Source organism: Ursus americanus, chromosome 23 (assembly GCF_024610735.1).
Source record: "Ursus americanus isolate L20-20 chromosome 23, mUrsAme1.1.p, whole genome shotgun sequence".
Taxonomy (NCBI): domain Eukaryota; kingdom Metazoa; phylum Chordata; class Mammalia; order Carnivora; family Ursidae; genus Ursus; species Ursus americanus.
The window spans coordinates 21,671,084-21,692,819 of NC_142149.1; the positions used below are offsets into that span (position 1 = coordinate 21,671,084).

Sequence of the window (21,736 nt, forward strand, 5' to 3'; positions counted from 1 at the left end):
ACTATTTAAAAGAAAAATTCTATTACAAAGGAAAGAGTGTAACTAATTATCTCTTTGTTCATCTGATTCAGTTTTATATATTGGGTTTATTAAACAGGAACACCTATGAATTTTAATCAGTGTAGTTGAAGAGTAGTAATTTAGCAGTGTTTCAATCTGGAGTTTATACTGCAACCGTTATTGTATTCATTGTTAGGCAAATGTGGGTAAATGCCTCCTAGGATGAGAATCTGGCACCAAATTGTAAGTTGACATTTAAAACACTAGATCAGTCAGCTTTTACCCAGAAACAGGTCATTCTTCCTTCCCTGATTTGTAGAAAATAAAGCTATGGCATGACCGAACATGGACAAGTAGAGATGTATTTATTTTTGAAAAAGAACTCTGCATTGCTAATACCGTTTCCACACACTCATCCTTATCAGCTTTTTGAAAACTGTTTACATGTCCTTCATGTAAAGAAGCCCATGTTGAAAAAAATCACGTCCTAATTTATTTCTGTCCTAACTTATTTCTGCATCCCATTTGTGGGAAAGAAACCTGACCTGTTTTGGAATTCTCCTTGGATAAGTTAAAACATTTATATAATAGTATAATTTTCCTAACGTATTCTCATGAATGGTAACTTCAGGAAGATACGGGACTTAATAGTCAGTATTCTTAGTCACAGCTGACTGGTACACAGAAGAAGTTTCCCAAATCTAGATATCTACAAGGACAAAAAAGGCAGTCTCACTGAGGTCAAAACATTCCTTAAGAAAGAATAATTGTATTTAGATTATATGCCTCAAAAGGTGGATTGTATGCCCTAAGTGACATAAATTACATCTGAGCTCATCAGTCTCTGGTCTAGACAGTAAAGTTTGGCCAAATATAGGAATCAAAATCTCAAGGGACCTAATGTTGGCACTATTGTGAACTTACACTGAGCCCTGGGAAAAACCACTTACCTCTCTTTGTCTTTAGAGCTCTAAAATAAGATTTCCAATGTGTATTTCCCTAATTTAATACAAACCAGATTAATGTTAAAGATGAAACCTAATGTAATGTTGTCAGTTATAGCTCAGTTAAAAAAAAAGATAAACCTAAAGCTCTTTCTAATAGTACTCCCCGAATTAAGTGGACATTATTAAGGAGGAAGAAGTGAAACTAAATTTCATTTATAGAAACAGAATGTCATAGTAGAAATAAATAAGGAAGGACCTGAGTGTCTATTAGAATCACCAGTGAAGGGGCGCCTGGGTGGCGCAGTCGTTAAGCATCTGCCTTCGGCTCAGGGCGTGATCCCGGCGTTGTGGGATCGAGCCCCACGTCAGGCTTCTCCACTAGGAGCCTGCCTCTTCCTCTCCCACTCCCCCTGCTTGTGTTCCCTCTCTCGCTGGCTGTCTCTGTCTCTGTCAAATAAATAAATAAAATCTTAAAAAAAAAAAAAATCACCAGTGAAGTTTTTGCCCCATACTGATCCCTTAAAACTGTTGGATCTGGTATGCAGGTTTCAGAAGGTCGCTTGGAGATAATGATGTAAATTTCTGTTAAAGAAATACTGGGAGAAGGGATACAAAGGTAACTTGGATTTGCAACGTGAACTCCATGGAGAAATAGATTTACCTACCAAGAATTTGACATGTTAAAATCAGTACGCCTTCTCTCAAGTTTCTATCCTATCCTAGATGTTTTAATCCTAGAAACAAGATGCATTATCTAATATACAGCATCTAAAATACAATTATTTTCTAACTTGTATGTTGTACATGATCAGATACATTCAGTTTCACCAGTGAAACCACCAGAACACACTATCCATCCTCTCAAGCTACGAAAAACATCTGGGAGCTCAGGAGAGCTTATCTGACTGTCTAGGGCTCAGAAAAGCTCGGTATAGAAAACCAAGATATACTGTGGGTAGGAGTTCAGTACTATTCAAAATTTACTTAACTACCAACTGTGTGTCAGATATTGATAGGTGTTAACGGTACAAAGCTGCTCTAAAACATTGTCTCTGCGTCAGTGAGTTTGTAGTCTAGTTAGGAAGAAGGATAATTAGTGGGTTCTGGTAAATGCAGTGTTAGAAGTATGGGAAAGTGATAACCAATTTTATGAAAAGTATTCACAGTGCTTTTAAAAGAAAACAAAACCCACTGACCCTGCTTTTAAAAATAGTAGCACTTTACTGTCAGGTATAAACTCTTAAAAATGCAAGTATGAATTACCCTTCTCTGTGACATTCTCTGCATATTTACAAGACAGGACAAAGGGAAAAGATAGGCAGGTTTTTTTATTAGTAATTGCTTTGGGTCTGCTGACCCATCTTTAGGAAAACAAAACAGTAACACCACTAATGGTAGAGCTAATCAGAGTAACTGCTCCTCACTAAAGCCGGACATTCCTCTGAGATTTAAACAAATTAAATGAGGTTAGAGAAAGAGTAACAGGAAAGTAACTCTTTGGTAGTTCCAGGAATTCATGATATAGTTTGTAGTTATACACTGGTGCTCCATTTGTTTTTCATGCAGTTAAGTCTCATTAAGGAATTTATGAATGACTCTGCATAGTGCTGACCGTCATGTACATAGGGTATCCTGCTCACCTGCCCCTTTAGTAGGAGAGAGATTTGAACTTCTCAAGTAACAAATTAATATAGTGTTTTACATATTAAAGAACATGTTCCCGTTTATGATTTCATTTGAACTTTAAAAAAATCTTATGTGTTGGAGGATATTTCTCTGCTATTTTATAGATAAGAAAGCAGATGCTCCAAAAGGCTGTTATTTTCCCAACATTAAATAGCTAAGTATAAAAGCCAGAACTTTAATCCAGTTGACTTGAAGTCTGCTATACTTGTCTCTAGTGTATGCTAAGAATGAGCTGTTTTCAACAATTTATTCATTATTCCTCTTTTGATCCATAACAGGCATTTATAAGATGTTGGTTAGAACTGATTTAACACTTGAGTTTGTGGCCACAGAATTGAGCAAAGTTAATTGTGTGGGGGGATTGTAGAGTATGGGAATAGAACCTATACTTTGGCTTATTAGCCATACTTACTAACCAACTTAAATAACTCTCTTAAACAGCCATGAACAAATATTCTGTGTAAAGAATACCAAGGTACCTGTGTAAATTATAGTTGGACCAAAAGCTGTTAGTATATAATCCATAATGGTCTAGATCTGATTACTTTCTTTACTATAATTCTTCGTGAAGACTAGGAATGAGATATTAAAACAGTTTAGTAAATATTTGTAGAATCTTGACTGTAAGTTTGTGAAGCTTCATATTAAGGCTTTTTGCAAGTTTTGTTCTTCGGTTTGACTTCAAAGTCTGGGCAGCATTTTATCAATTTCACATAATATATTATTAAAGATGAAAAGTAGCAATATGCTACCATTGAGTTAAAATAATAACAATTTTGGATATAGTATTTTATGAACAAACATTTCTAGATAAAAGATCAGGTAGGTCTAGTATAATAAAATGTTTTTAATATCAGAAAGTACTAAGAAACAAACTTATCATTTTTAAAGTATTTATATTACTTATTTCTCCCCCCCTTTCTAAAGATTTTATTTATTTATTTACTTGAGAGAGAGAGAGCACAAACAGGGGGAGGGCAGAGGGGGAGGGATAAGCAGATCCCCCACTGAGCAGGGAGCCCCACTCGGGGCTCAATCCCAGGCTCCTGGGATCATGACCTGAACCACTCAGGTGCCCCTACTTATTTCAGTAATGTAAAATTTGCATTAAAAATGATCCCATCCAGGGAAGCCTCGGTGCCTCAGTTTGTTAAGTGTCTGCCTTTGGCTCAGGTCATGATCCCAGGACCCTGGGATCGATGCCTGCATCAGGCTCCCTGCTCAGCGGGGAGCCTGCTTCTCCCTCGGCCTGCTGCTCCCCCTGCTTGTGCTCCCTCTCTTTCTCTGACAAATAAATAAAATCTTTAAAAAAAAAAATCCCATCCATAAAAATAAAAGGTGTTTTAGAATTATGGCCAGGAGCTATCTGACCGTTTTAACCACTATCAAATACATGTTAAAATGAATTGTGTAATTAACTCATTTTAGTCTTTTTTTTTTTTTTTGAAAGTCAACTCTAGGCCTGTTGTGGGGCTTGAACTCATATGACCCTGAGTTGCATGGTCTACTGACCCAGCCAGCCAGCCACCCCCTACCTTTTTAGTCTTGACAATACTACATACCTACCTAGGATCCAGTTTTGTTCTTCTATGTTTTACATGCTCTGGCTGTAGTCAGGTGGCTAGGGTTCTGTTGGTATTGCCAGTAATAGTATTGTTTCAGAGTTGAAATAACATGAGAGTGATAAACCACAGGGTCAATGCAGCATTAGTCCAGGAACTAGGGGAGAATATATATGCTCCACGTTATCGTAATTGGACTGTTTTTCTTCTGTGGAATTAAGCCTGGATACACATTCAGGTTGAAGGTGCAGCTAGTCAAATAGTATTTGTATGGACGCCTGGGTGGCTCAGTCAGTTAAGCATTTGCCTTCGGCTCAGGGCATGGTCCCAGGGTTCTGGGATGGAGTCCAGCATCAGGCTCCTTGCTCAGCAGGGAGCCTGCTTCTCCCTCTGCCTGCTGCTCCCCCTACTTGTGCTCATGCGCGCACTCTTTCTCTCTGACAAATAAAGAAGATCTTTAAAAAAAAAATAGTATTTATAGGTAGTTGTTTCGCTTAATGCCAGTAGTACTCTCAAATAAAATGGAAGTCTAAGTAAAATTTAACGAAATCTAGCTCAGTAAACTTTCTTGTAGCTTTTATTTATTGTGTCGGAGTTGGACCATGGCTGATTAAGTGGTGTGCTGTGTGAAATGTTACCATTATTGGGGCGCCTGGGTGGCTCAGTCGTTAAGCGGCTGCCTTGGGCTCAGGTCGTGATCCTGGCATTCTGGGATTAAGCCCCTCAGCGGGAAGCCTGCTTCTCCCTCTCCCATTCCCCCTGCTTGTGTTCCCTCTCTCACTGCCTCTGTCTGTCAAATAAATAAATAAAATCTTAAAAAAAAAAAGTTACCATTATTTTAGCTAAGGGAAATTAGCATCAGCCTCTTTGGCTGTCCTAAACTAGCTTCAGGTCCCTCAGTTCACTGTGTTTCAGGGACGTGTTTTTCTGCCCACTTCTATCTTATAGGCCTGTGGTCTAATTTGGGACAGAAAATGGAGGTTAAATTAAATTATTTATTCCTGGAAGAGAAATAAAAGTATAATTTTCTATTTAACTTAAAGTGAGTTTCAAGTGAAAAGTAATTCCTCTATCCCCCATCTCCAGAGTAATCATTGTTAACTGTTTATTACATACTTTCATAAATTATGCATCTGTTATGCATGGTTATGTTCATGTTTTATGAACAAACAAGATTATACCGGACATAAGGTTTTTAGCATCTTTTCCCCTCTTTTTTATTTTTTCATTTTATTTATTTATTTTTTTTAAAAAAAGATTTTATTTATTTATTTAACAGAGATAGAGACAGCCAGTGAGAGAGGGAACACAAGCAGGGGGAGTGGGAGAGGAAGAAGCAGGCTTATAGCGGAGGAGCCTGATGTGGGGCTTGATCCCATAACGCCGGGATCACGCTCTGAGCCGAAGGCAGACGCTCAACTGCTGTGCCACCCAGGCGCCCCTTCCCCTCTTTTTTAAATTAATATGTTTTAAATAATTTATATAAGCAATACATGAAGACATTCTTATTTAAAATATTAAAACATTTTGAGTATGATAAAAATTCCCCCTTATATTGCCCATAATCCTGATCCTGTCTACCTAAAGAGATAAGAACCAGTTTTAAACCTTGTGAATATCTTTATAAGTCTTTTATTGTGCGCTTTTTTTTTTTTTTTTTTAAGATTTGTTTATTTGAGAGAGAGAGAGAGACAGAGCATAAGCAGGTAGAGGGGCAGAGGGAGAAGCGAACTCCCCAATGAGCAGGGAGCCCACCATGAGGATCAATCTTGGGACTCTGAGATCATGACCTGAGCCGAAGGCAGACGTTTAACAGACTGAGCCACCCAGGTGCCGCTTCTATTATGTTTTTATATAGCATTAGTTTTCTGTGTGTGTGTTTACATAATTAGTTTCATACTGTGTCTGTCGTTCTGTAATTTTAACTACAGTATGTCTTAGAGATCTGTAGGTATATTTCTTTCAGCAGCTACATAGTATTCTGTGAATATTCTAGTTTATAAAGCTAACTGTTAATGGACCTTTAGATTTTCTCCTTGGCATTATAAACATCGATGCAAGAAATGTTCTGGTACGCATATATGCGTTCTGGTGTATATGTGCAAGTGTTCCTTTATGGCAAATAGCAAGGAGAGTGGTTTTGGGATCATAGGGAATATATGATTTTTAGGTTTAATAGATATTGTCAGATTGCCTTCCAAATTTATGTTTTGGTCCATAGTATATGAGTGAACTTGTTTCATCATATCTTCACTAACACATGATGTTTCCCAACTTTATTTTTTTTAACTTTTATATTTTTATTACGTTATGTTAGTCACCATACAGTACTTCATTAGTTTTTGATGTAGTGTTCTATGATTCATTGTTTGCCTATAACTCCCAGTGCTCATTGCAATACGTGCCCTCCTTAATACCCGTCACTGGACTGACCCATCCCCCCATTCGATGTTTCCCAACTTTAAAATTTTTTGGTGACAGAGGAAAAGTTGTATTTTGTATTCTTCTTTTTACTACTGAAATTGAGTGTCTTCCTGTTTTATGTTTTAGTCTTGATGTTTTATATTGATCACTTTTATTTCTTCCATAGATTGCCTATTTTATCCTTTGTCAAGTGTTAAAAATTGGGTTGTATCTTTTTTTTTAATCCCCCTAGGCATTCCTGATATTGAATACTAGCCCTTTATCTCCTCATGTATTTACAAAGATTTTTCATTGAATGGGCTTTGTCTCTTTATATTTGCTATTTGTGTTTATATAGAAAATGTGTCCCTTATCCCAAGATTATAAATATTCTTCCATATTTTGTCATGTTAAAATTTTTTTTAATTCAAGTTTTTAATCTCCTTGAAGTTTATTTTGTTAAGATAGGGTTTTAAGTGAACTTTCCCCCCATATGGATACTCAGTTGTCCTAATATGGTTTAGCCCATCTTTGCTCCACTGGTTTTAAAATGCCATTTCTAACATAAAACTCATTAAATGAACTCAGAGGTCTGTTTCTGAATTGTCCTCTGTTTCTTTTGTCTATTTTTTATTGCCAGTACCACAATTCTGGTTAATTGGCCTTATATATTAATTTGGGGAAATTCATAACTTTATAATATTTTCTTTCCCATTCATGAACATTGTACATATTTAGCTTTTTTCAGCACATTTGTATAGAGTTCTTCCTTTAAGATTTTACAGTTTTTGTTAGTTTGATTTCTACATACTTTATAGTTTTTAATATTATCATAAATGGACCTTTTTTTTTCTGTTACATTTTCTAATCACTAATTCAGTCAGCAAATATTTGTTGAGTACTTTCTACGTGCCTGAGATTGTTATTAATGCTGAGGGTATAAAAGTGGACAAGACACAAGAATTGCCCTATGGGAGTTTAAAATTTAGTGAAGGGAATTTGACATAAAACCGATTTAAAAAAATAGGGGCGCCTGGGTGGCACAGCGGTTAAGTGTCTGCCTTCGGCTCAGGGCGTGATCCTGGCGTTGTGGGATCGAGCCCCACATCGGGCTCCTCTGCTGGGAGCCTGCTTCTTCCTCTCCCACTCCCCCTGCTTGTGTTCCCTCTCTCGCTGGCTGTCTCTGTCAAATAAATAAATAAAATCTTTTTAAAAAAATGATTACATAATATGTCTGATGCTGATAAGTACTGTGGAAAAAAATGAAGGACAAGAAAAAGAGGAAGGGAGCTGGGCATGGTTCATAGTTACATAGAATGGTTAAGGAAGACTTCACTGCTAAAAATGTGTGAAGACTGAAATCATGGAGAGCAGCACCTGGTGCTCAGTTGGTGAAGCACGTGACTCTTTATCTCAGGTTTATGAATTTGAGCCCCGTGTTGGGTGTAGAGATTACTTAAGGGAAAAAAATCTTAAAAAAAAGAAAAAGAAAAAGAAAGAAATGATGGAGCAAGGAAGGACCATTACAGGCAAAGGAATGCAAAAATGAAGGTGGGAATGTGCTTGATGTGTTCCAGGAATGGCCACCAGGTAGATCACTGTGGCCAGATCATGGTGAAGTTGGGTTGCTGTGGGAGGAGGGAAGGAGGTCAGAGAGTTAGGAGTGAGAATGGAGAGGGGGTTGATGGAGAGCAGGGAAGATCTTGAATGGCCCCGTTGCCCATTTTAAGCCCTGCATTTTATTCTGACAAGGGAAGCCTGAGGGATTTTGGGGCAGAAGAGGAATGTGATATAATTCAGGTTTTGAAAGGATCATTCTTGTTTTGTGGAGAAGTAGTATGTAACTGGTGTTTAAGATTCTTGCAGTAATTCAGAAACGTGATAGTTGTATCTTGTATGAAGTTGATTGTGGTGGAAGTTTAAGAAGTAATTGGATTCTGGATGTGTTTTAAGTTGTTACTTGGCCGAGTTCATCAAACATCTCTTCAATCAAGCTTATTATATGTGTTATTCAGATCCTGTAAGTCTCTATTAACTTTTTACCTGTTTTGTCTGTTGGTTTAAGAATAGTAAAATTCTCCAACCGTGTTGAAATTTATTTCTTCTTTTGTTTTAAAAATGTATTTATTTATTTGAGAGAGAGCGTGCGAGTGAGTTGGGGGTGAGGGGCAGAGGAAGAGGGAGAGAGAGAGAGACAAGTAGACTCCGTGATGAGCACTAAGCCCTGAGCCCAGCTTGGGGCTTGATCCCGGGACCCTGAGATCATGACCTGAGCTGAAACCAAGCCTTGGCTGCTTAACCGACTATGCCACCCAGACACCCCTCTTTATTTCTTCTTATAGTGCTGTTCTTGCTTCATATATTTTGAAGCTGTGTTGTTATATATATAAACTTCAAAGAATGTTAAATTTTCTTTGTGAATTGTTTCTATAAGGAAAACCTCTTTTTGACCCTTAATGATTCTGCATTGAATTAAATTTTATCTAATAGTATTGACATTAAGTTTTATTCTTGTTCTGGGCTTGCTTCTTTGGGCTCTCACATTCTAGATTTTGGATTGATAGTTCTTCATACTATTTTTTCCTAATCCCTGCTTTAAAAAAGTCTATTATTATTGTCATTTTTAATACTCCATCCAACTTTTTAGTGGTCCTTGGTTGGGGGGTTCATGAGAATGATCTATTTCATCACTACTGTAAGCAGAGGCAGAAGTACCTGGTACACTTTTCTTCTTTGAAGGTAGGTCCTTTTTAAAAGTTAGTGTGGACTTATGGGTGACAAACTCAGTTATTATATATGTGGGGACATCTTTCTTTTCTCTTCATTACTGGGGTCCCTTTAGGTTAACCTGGTACAGAACTCTGAGTTGGCATTTATTTTCCCTCAGCACCCTAAAGATATTCCTTTGTTATCTTTTTTTTATTTTAAGATTTTATTTATTTGAGAGAGGGTGAGAGAGAAAGCATGAACAGGGTGGAGGGCCAGAGGGAGAGGGAGAAACAGACTCCCTGCTGAGTAGGGCTTGATCCCAGGACCCCGATATCATGACCTGAGCCAAAGGCAGATGCTTAAATGACTGAGCCATCCAGTCACCCCTCCTCTGTTATCTTTTGAACCCTATTTTTTTCTTTTGAACCCTACTGTAACTCAGAAGTCTACTATGAATTTATTTTTCTTTCTTCAAAGAGCTCTTTGAGCACACATTTTAATTTTTTTATTGAGATATTCACATTATAAAAAAGTTTACCCTTTTCTAGTATAGAATGTTGTGGCTTTTAGTGTATTCACAGATATGTGCAAACCATCACTACAGTTAACTCTGGAACATTTTATATATATATATTATGTATGTGTATATATTATATGTATATGTATTATACATATATATACATAATATACATATATACATATATACATTATATGTATATATTATATATATTATGTATATTCTGGAACATTTTATATATATACTATGTATATGTATATATTATATGTATAATACATATATACACATATATACAAATATATACATATATACATTATATGTATATATTATATATATTATGTATATACATATACATAATATGTAATTGTACATACATATTATGTATATGTATATACAATATATATTGTATATGTATATACAATATACAATATATATATATTTATTTATTAATTATATATATATATTTTTTTAATTTTAAGTAAATTGGACATGGAGCCCAATGCGGGTCTTGAACTCACAACCCTGAGGTCAAGACCTGAGCTGAGATCAAGAGTCAGCCACTTAACTGATTGAGCCACCCAGGCACCCCATTTTCTATACTTTAAAAACTTGTACTCTTTGTCTATCCTCCCACAACCCCTTTGTTCCAAGCAACCACTAATCTATTTTCTGTCTCTGTAGATTTTTCTTTTCTGAAGTTTATATGAATCGAATCGTATAGTATATAGTCTTCGGTGACTGGCTTCTTAGCATGATAATTTCAAGGTTAATGTTGTAGCACGTATCGGTACTTCATTCCTTTTTATGATAGAATAATTAATTGTATTGATATACCACATATTGTTTATCCATTCATGTGTTAACTTATATCTGGGTTGTTTCCACCTTTTGGCTATCGCAAAGAGTGCTGCTCTAAATATTCTTTTTGAGAGAGAGAGAGCGAGCGTGTGTGTGCGGGCGCGCGCGAGCTTGTGTGAGCAGGGGAGGAGCTGAGGGAGAGAATCTCAAGCTGACTTCCTGCTGAGCGTGGGGCTTAACATGGGGCTTCATCTCACAACCCTGAGATCATGACCTGGTCCAAAATCAAGAGTTGGTCACTTAACCAACTGAGCCACCCAGGCACCCCAGCTGCTATGAATATTCTTATGAACAAATATGTGTTTAAAATCTGTTTTCAGTTCTTATGTGTATGTACCTAGGAGTGGAATTGCTCGATCGTGTGGTAATTTTATCTTTAACATATTGAGGAACTGCCAAACTTTTCCACAGCAGCCGCACCATTTTACATTCCCACCAACCATGTAGAGTGGTTCAGACTTCTCCATATCTTTACTGACAGTTGTTCTTTTCTTTTTCCAACCCCCTCCCATTTTTGTTTATGACATCCTAGTGAGTGTGAAGTAGTATCTCATTGTGGTTTTGTTTTATATTTCCCTTATGACTAATGATGTTGAGCATCTTTTCATGTGCTTTTGACCATTTGTGTATTATTCAAATTATTTGCACATTTTTTAATTGGGTTATTTGTTTTATTGTTGAGTTAAAAGAATTTTCTTTCTTTCTTTTTTTATTTAAAGATTTATTTTATTATTTATTTGACAGAGATAGAGACAGCCAGCGAGAGAGGGAACACAAGCAGGGGGAGTGGGAGAGGAAGAAGCAGGCTCATAGCGGAGGAGCCCGATGTGGGGCTCGATCCCATAATGCCGGGATCACGCCCTGAGCCGAAGGCAGACGCTTAACCACTGTGCCACCCAGGCGTCCCGTCTTTCTTTCTTTTCTTTCTTTTCTTCCTTTTCTTCCTTTTCTTTCTTTCTTTCTTTCTTTCTTTCTTTCTTTCTTTCTTTCTTTCTTTCTTTCTTTCTTTCTTTCTTTCTTCTTTCGTTTTTCCTTCCTTCCTTCTGTCTGTCCATCCATCTACCCATCCATCTGCTTTCTGTCTTTCTTTCTTGTAGGCTCCATGCCCAGTGCAGGGGTTGAACTCACGACCCTGAGATAAAGACCTGAGCTGAGATCAAGAGTCAGATACTTAACTGACTAAGCCACCCAAGCACCCCAAGAGTTCTTTATTTTGGATACTAAACCTTTATCATATATATGGTTTGCAAATACTTTCTTTGCATGCTTTGTAGTTTTTGATTGAAAACAGAGCATCTTGAATATTAAAATGTGGCAACTCTAGAAATCACATTCTCTCCCCTCCAGGGTTTGTTGATCCTGCTTATTGTAGTATTGTTTGTTGAGTATCTTTTCTGAACTAGTTCTGTCAAGTCTGCATTCTTTGTCGTATGTAATCACTGAAATGTCTGTTCCATTAGTGTAGTAGTCAGCTAAGGATTTTACAGAGATTTCCTTAAACACTTGCAACCAAAAATTGTCAGTCTTTGCTGAGAGGCTCTATGTACATGTTGGAACATGCCTTCAACACTCAGCCAGTCAGTTCACATATGCCTTAGCCTTCACTTCCTGCTTTTACACACCCTTAAGATCAGCCAGAAGTGACAGCTTAGGGATTCTCAGGTCTTTCCTGAGCATGTGTACAACCCTGGGCATGCATGGGGCCTTTAGATTCCCAGGAATATGTTGGGACTTTTCAACACCCTTATGGACATCTCTTTCTCTGGTCCTTTCCTCCCTAGCTCTTTGGTTAGTCTGTTGTTTGCTCTGTTATCTGTCCCACAGATAGCAGTGACTAAAACATTTGCCTGTAAATGTTTTGGACAAAGTAGGGCAGTATCTTTAGTACTACGTTCCTTTCGAGTCCAGCAAAATAAAGCCAAACCTTTTGAGCCAGTCTTCCAGGGAGTGACAAGACAGGTCAAGACAAATAATTGCAACACTAGCCTAGTGAGTTAGAAAACAGTCAACACAGTAAACAAAATTTAAGCTCTATAACAGAACTATAAACAATGTGCTATGGATTATAGGGAAGCAAGAGAACTTCTCTACCTATAGAATATTGGGATTTCTGAAGTAGTCTCAAATAAAGCATCCCGCTTATCCTTTCCAAAGTTCTAGACAAATGCAGAAAACAGGAGTGGCAGATAGGGGCCAAAATAATCACTTATATTAATAAGAGACTAGGTTGGAGGATACAGCTTTCAGTGTGTGAATCAAATTTTGCTTTTTAGCCTAAGTTCTTTAGGTAGACCCTCCTGGTTCCAAGCAGGGCTGTACTGGATTGAACCTTCCTGCACAGGGGAGAGTCTGTCCCTAAAGAAATTGAGAATGTTAGCTCCAGACCTTGAAAAGGTAGAAACACAGATGAGCCAAGTTTGCTCTTCTTGCTTCTAAGATTAACTAGTCAGGTAGGTTCAGATAAGATATTCCATCTCTATCAATAAAGAAGTACAGAAAAGCCAGGGGTGGGTTTAGAAAAAAGTTCTTCCTCATGGATGGGGTGCCTGGATGGCACAGCGGTTAAGCATCTGCCTTTGGCTCAGGGCGTGATCCTGGCGTTATGGGATCGAGCCCCACATCAGGCTCCTCTGCTATGAGCCTGCTTCTTCCTCTCTCACTCCACCTGCTTGTGGTCCCTCTCTTGCTGGCTGTCTCTATCTCTGTCAAATAAATAAATAAAATCTTAAAAAAAAAAAAGAAAAAAGAAAAAAAAAAGAAAAAAGTTCTTCCTCATGGAAACCTGAAGTGGGAGACATTCCTCTGTAACAGAGAGGATCAGAGATGCTTTCATGAAGGATATGAAATTGGAGTAGAGTATTTTTTTAAGATTTCTTTATTTATTTTAGAGAGAGAGAACGAGCATCAGCAGGGGAAGGGCCGAGGGAGAAGGAGAGATCATCTTAAGCAGACTCCGTACTGAGCATGGAGCACGTTGTGGGGCTAGATCTCATGACCTTGAGATCACGGCCTGAATTGAAACCAAGAGTCAGACGTTAACCTACTGTGCCACCCAGTCGCCCCTGGAGCAGAGCATTAAAAATGGGTAGATTTCTAGGTAGAAGATAAAAAGCCATAGAGATGAGAAACTGTAGGCTCTCTTTGAAAACAAGAAGTAGTTTGAGCATTTGAGTTCTTGAATTCAATTGTGTTATCCTTTGGGAGTTAATTATCAAACGTAAACATTTAGCCCTTGAACAGTAGTTGGCTCATTTTCAAGGTTATCGGACTTGAAAGATTACAGACATCGCCTCTTTCTGGTTTTAAGACGGGAAAGTAAAATTATTTCCAGGCTCATTTGAAAAATCAAATAAAACAGGAATATAAACTCCCATCTTTGAAACTATGGGACATCTGCAATCCTGCTTATATGGGAAGGTCAAACAGAAGTGCCCATAGAGGAGAATATTGGCAAGAGGCAGATCACGATTTGTCTGCAGGTCATCTGCCTGAGAAACTCAGAGCATGAAGTGTTGTATACCACAGATGGAGGCTGACTTATCAGTAATAAATACGTATGTTGGTCTTTGTCCACAATTCTTGGCTCACAACTCCTTAAACCCTTGAAATTCCTAAATGATAAGAGCAATGGAAACTTCTTTTATTGTTATAATCGATCTTTTGTCCTCAGTTTAGAGTCATAAAGGTGAAATGGCATCTTGTTACTCATAACAAGCCCCTTTGAACCACAGCTGCGTTTATGTTAATAAAGTGACTTTTGGAAAGCCTCTGTCTTGTAAGCCTCAAAGGATGGAGGCTGGTTGCCAAGGAAACCAACCACGACTAGAGGGTTGGAACTTTCAGTCCCATTCCTCTACTCGTCCAACCCCAAGAAGATAGAGGGGCCGGGAGTTGAATCACTTGCAGATGGCCAGTGATTTAAACAATCATGCGTATATAATGAAGCCTCATTAAAAACTCAAAATGATGAGGTTCAGAGATCTTCCGTGTTGGTGGCATCACATACCAGGAGGGTAGCCCACCCCAGTTCTTACGGGGACAGTAGCTCCTGTGCTCAGAACATTTTGGACCTCATCCTATGTACCTCTTCACCTGGCTGTTCATCTGTATCTATATAATAAGCTGGCAAGTGCAAGTTAATGTATTTCTCTGGGTTCTATGAGCCTCTCGAGTGAATAAATTGAACCTGAGGAGGGGATCATGGGAACCACCAATTTATAGCCAGTTAGTCTGAAGCACAGGTAGCAACCTAGGTTTGCAGTTGGGATCTCAAGTGGGGAATTGTGTGAGACTAAGCCCTCAACCTGTGGGATATGATTTGGTCTCCTGTCGATAGTGTTGGCATTGAGTTAAATTTGTAGGATAACCAGTTAGTGTCTGCTACAGATTGGAGAATTGGTGGTGTTGGAAAACATATTGGAATACCATTGTGATCAAGAAAGATACTTGATATAATGTCTGTCTTACTGAATTTGTTGAGATTTGTTTTGTGCCCTAATCTGTTCTGGAGAATGTCTTTTTTTCTTTAATTAATTCTTTATTTTTTTGAGAGAGAGTGTGTGTGTGAGCATGCAGCATGTGTGGGGAAGGGGAGAGGGAGACGGAGAGAATCTTAGGCAGACTCTTTTGCTGAGGGCAGAGCCCAAAAGGGGGGATACTGAATCTCAAGACCCAGAGATCATGATCTGAGCTGAAATCAGAGTCTGATGCCTAACTGACTGAGCCACCCAGGTGCTCCTGTCCTGGGGAATGTTTTTGTGTGCACTTGAGAAGAATGTGTATTCTGCTGCTGTTGGATGGAATGTTCTGTATATGTCTGTTAGGTCTACACTGTTGTTCCGATCTTCTGTTTCCTTATTGATTCCCTGTCTGGCAGTTCTGTTATTGAGAGTAGAAATAAAACTTCTATTTATTTCTCCCTTTAGTTCTGTTACTATTTGTTTTATATATTTAGGTGCATAAATATTTACAATTGTTATATCCTCTTGATGAATTGACCCCTTTTATCATTATATAATATATATATAATATTATATTGTAATGATATATAATACCTTCTTCATCTCTTGGTTTCTTTATTTTTTTAAAGATTTTATTATTATTATTATTATTATTATTATTATTATTATTATTATTATTTTAAGATTTTATGTATTTGTCAGAGAGAGAGAGCGAGCACACACAAGCAGGGGCAACAGCAGGCAGAGGGAGATGCGGGCTCCCCGCTGAGCAAAAAGCCCTGTATGGGACTTGAGCCCAGGGTCCTGGGATCATGACCTGAACCAAAGGCAGATGCTTAACTGACTGAGCCACCCAGGCATCCCATTATTAATTTTTTAAACTAATCATCACAAACCCACCACCCCAAGATCAAGAGTGGCTTGCTCTTCCGACTGAGCCAGCCAGGTGCCCCAGTTTCTTTCCAGTGGTTCTTTTAGTGATACAAAACTTAATTTCATCTAGTTCAAGCTCCTTTTCAGTGAAAGAATCTACTCTGTGACATTCCTGTTAATGGGTAGACTGGCTGACCAGTAATGGAGAGAGCTCACAGCTTCATAAATTTATGTAAGCTGTATTTGTCTTTTTTAAAAGATTTTATTTATTTATTTGACAGAGCATGAGTGGATGTGGAAGGGCAGAGGGAGAGGGAGAAACAGAGTCCCTGCTAAGCAGGGAGCCTGACAGCGGGGTTCGATCCCAGGACCCTGAGATCATGACTTGAGCTGAAGGCAGACGCTTAACCGACTGAGCCACCCAGGCACCACTTAAGCCATATTTGTCTTTTTTTGAAGATTTTATTTTATTCATTTATTTGAGAGAGAGAAAGAGAGCATGACTGGGGGGAGGGTGAGAGGGAGAGGGAAACGCAGACTCCCTGCTGTGCAGGGAGCCTGTTGTGAGGTTCGATCCCAGGATGCAGGGACCATGACCTGAGCTGAAGGCAGACGCTTAACGCCGCAAGCCATATTTGTCTTAATACAGATTGCCTTCATTCTTCTAGGTTGGCTATCTGGAATAATAAAGACCTGCGTGATTCTAAAGGACAAGTCTTCAGATATTTGATAGCAACTGTAATGTTCTTCCATTCAAGACTCTGAATATTCCTCTTATCGTTACCATTTTCCCTAAGACTTAGTTTGGAATGTCTCAATATCCTAGGATCCATCTTCTAAATTATATTTAGTCAGTTCCCTTTTTCAAAGGTGACATTAGTTCTTGACAACCATTCAAAATGTACAGTAGAGTAGTTTTCTTGCTTGATCTAGTCCTTATGCTTCCCATTAACGTAACCTAAAATTATAGTTTTTCTTTCCTTTTAAAATTTGTTCCACCAAGTCACATGAATGACTCATAATAAACTAAAATTGTCTAAGTTTTTTTGTGAAACCAGGTTTCCTGCTTTGTATTTATGTAACTGGTAATTGCTTCATCTAAATGAAAGATTTTTTAACTTATCCCTATTTAGTTTCCTCTTGATACTGTCCTTTAGAAATCATATTGAATCTTGATTCTGTTAACAAAGATATTATTTATCCTAATGGGTTTTGTAGTCTCCATAAGTTTAGTAAGTATACTTAATGATTTTATCCAAGACATCTAAAAATAGTGCATGAGAATTTTGATCAAACATGCGGGTTTGACTGAGAGTACATGTATTTCCTTTCCTCTTCAAATAGTACTAAAATTGCAATAAAGGAATCAAAGGAGGCATAAGACCCCAGGGACAAAAATGAGTGGAAGAAGAAGTCACCATAGATGCAAAATATCAACTATTTTTTAGAAGATAAAAAATGGATAGAAGAATGTTAAGTGATTTAACCGAATGGAGGAAGGTACACCCTGGGCTGTCTGCAAAGGCAAGCAAATGGGTTTACCCAACAGAACCTCCCCAGAGGTTGGCAAAATGTCTCTGAAAAGACAAGGATGAGGCTTGGGATTAAAAGTAGGTAATGTTAAAAAAAAAAAAAATTGGTAGTATTTAAAAGTCTTATATGAAGTGGTTGAATCATGCAAACTACTTCTTCCTCCTTTAGGAAACTGGAGATTTTTTTTCTCCAAGAAAATGGAAGCTGAGGGTTCTGGATCCAGGAACATCAGATGCATGAAGAGGATAGGGGTTTGGAGCCAAGGAATTAAATGAAAATCTGCATACAGACTGGTGGGTCTTTGAAATAAAAATGAGCTTCCATTTAGCTTAATGTCATGAATAGGAGTGGACAGCCAAGGAATAACCAGATAGTTGAGGAAAGCCTCTAAAATAAGAGGCCAGGGGTACCTGCGTGGCACAGTCAGCTGAGTGGCTGACTCTTGGTTTTTGGCTCAGGTTGTGATCTCAGCGTCATAAGATTAGCACAGGGTCTGCTTAAGACTCTCTCTCCCTCTGCCACTCCCCTCAGAGGTGCTGTCTCTCTCTCTCTCTTTCAAAATAAATAAATAAATATTTTAAAATAAAATGAGAGGCCAAACAAATAAGGGACAAGGCAAGAGCAAAGGGGAGAACACTGGGGTGGAGGGGGAAGAGGGTTTTAATCTCTAAGAAATGAAATGTTGCATCTTCAAAAGAACAGGATGTTATTTTGAAAATCCTTCAACAAATAAGAAATAACCTTTACAAATAAAAAAAAAATTATAATTATGCCCCCTTCCAAATAGTGGAAGGATTGTAGATAAAGTTGAAGCAGTTTCCTAGGAATTAGAACAAAAAGATTAAAGGAGGGAAATAGGGGAAAATAATTTTTTTAAAGATTTTATTTGAGGCAGAAAGAGAGCATGAGAGAGAGAGAGGGGGAAAAAAAAAACAGGAGCAGGGGGAGGGGGAGGGGCAGAGGGAGAAGCAGGCTACCTGCTGAACAGGGAGCCGGACGGATCCTGGGATCATGACCTGAGCCAAAGGCAGATGCTTAACTAACTGAGCCACCCAGGCACCCCCCAGAGGAAAAAAAAAATTTTTTTAATTAAAGATAGACCAAGAGGTCCAATAATTAACTAATATAAATTCAAATATGAGAGGACAGAGAAAATAGAAATGATGTCCAAAAAAATCTCCAAAGCATTTTCCAAGTCATAGATTTGTAAATTGAAGAAGCTGAATGAATAGTAAAAAAGACAAAGACCCAAAGGTGTGATTATGAAATTGAGTAAACTGGAGATACAGGGACTTTACTAAAAGCTTCCAGAAGGCGTAACTAGAGGTTACATTCAAAGGACCAATCAGAATGGCATTACCCATCACAGTAGTAACATAGGGAGATAGAAATGCATCAAGCTGTGTCTTCATATATCTTCAATGGGAAAGATTTCCTACCTATAATTTTATTCCCAGCCAAATTATCAGTCAAATGTGAGTCTAGAATAAAGATGTTTTTAGATGTGCAAGTGACTCCAACATTCCAGTTCTTATGAGCTTTTTTTGTTCGTAAGTTGCCCCTAAATAGCAAGGGAGAAGAAATCAGGTTCAAGAAGCAGAATTCAGAGAGAAGAGCCCAAGATGACAGCTGTGTAGCCAGTCCAGAGCGTCCCCCAACAGAGAGTGAAGCGGAAGAAAGAAAAAAGGGTTTTGGGAAGGTACAGCTGCAGGAAAAAGTATCGGATGTATATGAGCAAATGGAAAGTACTGATAGACATGTGACAGATGTTGGAGCTTTTGAGGAAAAGCTAAAAATACATAGAAAACAGGAAAAAAAATGAGGTAGTCATTAATTTGTAGAGAGAAGTGTGTGGTCTTACTGTTCTCCTTGGCTGAGTTGGCTGAGTACTGACTAGTATCTCAATCCTTTCACACTGACTCTTGATTTAAACAAAGACTGACAAAATTAATGGGATGTGGAGGATGGGGATAGAAGTTAAAACTAAATACTTACTTTCCATGGCAGGATGTCAGTAGATAAATCTAAATTTGACAAGTCAAGCATATTTAGAAAAAGAAAGGCAAAAAAAAAAAAGAAAGAAAGAAAGAGGCAACCAGAACCTCCTAGAAGATTCTATAGAGTGTGGGGATAAGGAGGACTCTGCTGTTTTTCCAGTCCTTTTGTCTTGGTTGATTTTTTTATATAAAAATTCAGTGAAATTTTATGGCATATTGTAGAGACCTCTTTCCAGATATTTATCAGTTAATACCAGCCAAATATCTAGCTATATCTTGCATCCTTTGTTTAGTTGTCTTGTTCATAATAGCACCATTGTCTGACCCATACCATGGCCTAAGAAGTCTAATAGATTTCCTTGTTCTCTTAACTTGGTATCACTTTACCTTAATGACTTTCTTATAAAGTTTTTTCTTCGCTTCTGGTTTAAAGAGTCTTTGTTCTAATTTAACACTGTTTCTTTTGGTTCCTTTTAAATTTAAATATAATTTCTGACATGCAGTTAGGATATCTAGGGTGCTGTGTACTTTGTTTCTTATGTTATCTAAAGCAGGAGAATGCTTTTTCTACAAATAAATGCCATGGCTGTGTTAAAATACTATTGCTTTGGAAATATTTCCATAACCGTAAGATGATTTAGAATGTGTGTTTGTGAGTGAATTGTAAAATTACTATCTGACATATGTCTTGGAAAATTCCACAGCTTCTGCCAGTTTTCAGTTTCTGGCACATTGGCTAGAATTTGTACATGAGGAAATCAAACTCTACTTTCCCTTGATTTACCAACCCCTGTGGCGTTTGGAATATGAGATTACGGGTTAAATATTTGCTAATCCGGAGTCAAATCCCATTGTTGCCTGGCTGTATCTACTCTTAGTTCTTTAATGTTTATATAGATGGGGTAGGACTAGGGGACGTGAAGGAGGAGGAGAGAGGACAAGTAATTATATTGCTACTTTGAGTTTTCAGTTCTTTCCTTTCACTTCATAACCTCAAAAGAAATTTTCAGTAGGGCATGGGAGATTTCCTGGATTGAGCAGCATCCGAAATGAGTTCCAGTCATACCCAGTAGATCATCAAAGTTCATGGAGTCCTCAGGGCCCTAAAATGTTGCTGGCGATAGTTAAAACTGAATAATTGAAAGAAATAATCAACAGAAAGCAAAATAAAGGTGTATACTTATTTTATACTGAGAGCAGTGAATTGGTAGTGGATATAGATTTTGGTTGGTAAACAGAAGTCAGGATAAAAGAAAGCTCAGAATGTCGAGTCAGATGTTAGAAGGCGTCCAAAGCAGAAAGTTTGACCTATTAAATAATGTGTCTGTTTTCTAAGTGTATCCCTTCCTTGGTATTTTTAATCTAAGAATTTCTTTCTTGGGATAAATTTACTCATGAGATGATGATGCACTGGCAGTAGTTTATATTTAAAATACAATTATATTTCTACTAGGGACAAGATGTTGGGCAGAGGAATTACAAACTTACTTTGTTTTAGGTTTATTTAGCCATACAAAAATGTTTTTCCTCTTAGATTTTGGCAAGAAAATCAGCCAATCGGAAAAACATCTGGTGTTAGTTGAATGAAGGAATGGCATAATCAGTAAAAATTACTTATAGGAAAAAAATAGTGAAAAGAAAATCTTATGTAGCTTTAACTCTGGATTTCTTTAGGAAAATTAATTCTTTTTTTTTTCCTTAGAGGAGAGGAAGAGCTCTTTATTATTATTTTTTAAAATTTATTTTTAAGTAATCTCTACTCCCAACATGGAGCTCAAACTCATGACCCCAAGATCAGGAGTCGCATGCTTTACTGACTGAGCCAGCCAGGCACCCTAAAATTTCATTCATTCATTTTTTTTTTTTAAAGATTTTATTTATTTATTTATTTATTTATTTATTTATTTATTTATTTATTTATTTATTTGACAGAGAGAGAGAGGCAGCCAGCGAGAGAGGGAACACAAGCAGGGGGAGTGAGAGAGGAAGAAGCAGGCTCCCAGCAGAGGAGCCCGATGTGGGTTCGATCCCAGAACGCTGGGATCACGCCCTGAGCCAAAGGCAGATGCCCAATGACTGTGCCACCCAGGCGCCCTAGGGATTCATATTCGTATCACATGCAAAATATCCACTTCAGGTGTCCTCTTATGCAGTTTCTCTTGATCCAGAGACTTGTAAACGAAAAAGAAAA

General features: G+C 37.8%; 1 protein-coding gene across 4 annotated transcripts in view; it reads left to right on the forward strand.

The window, feature by feature from the left end:
* The window catches only part of FBXL20 (F-box and leucine rich repeat protein 20), an 88,267-nt gene that overhangs the window by 9,280 nt on the left and 57,251 nt on the right, over nt 1-21,736 (forward strand). The window contains exon 2 of one of the 4 annotated variants that reach the window (XM_045777745.2): nt 17,717-17,841. The exons of the other annotated variants lie outside the window; for them this stretch is intronic. The gene's annotated coding sequence lies outside the window, so the exon portion shown is untranslated. The remainder of the gene's footprint in view (nt 1-17,716; nt 17,842-21,736) is intronic. 4 annotated transcript variants of the gene reach the window in all.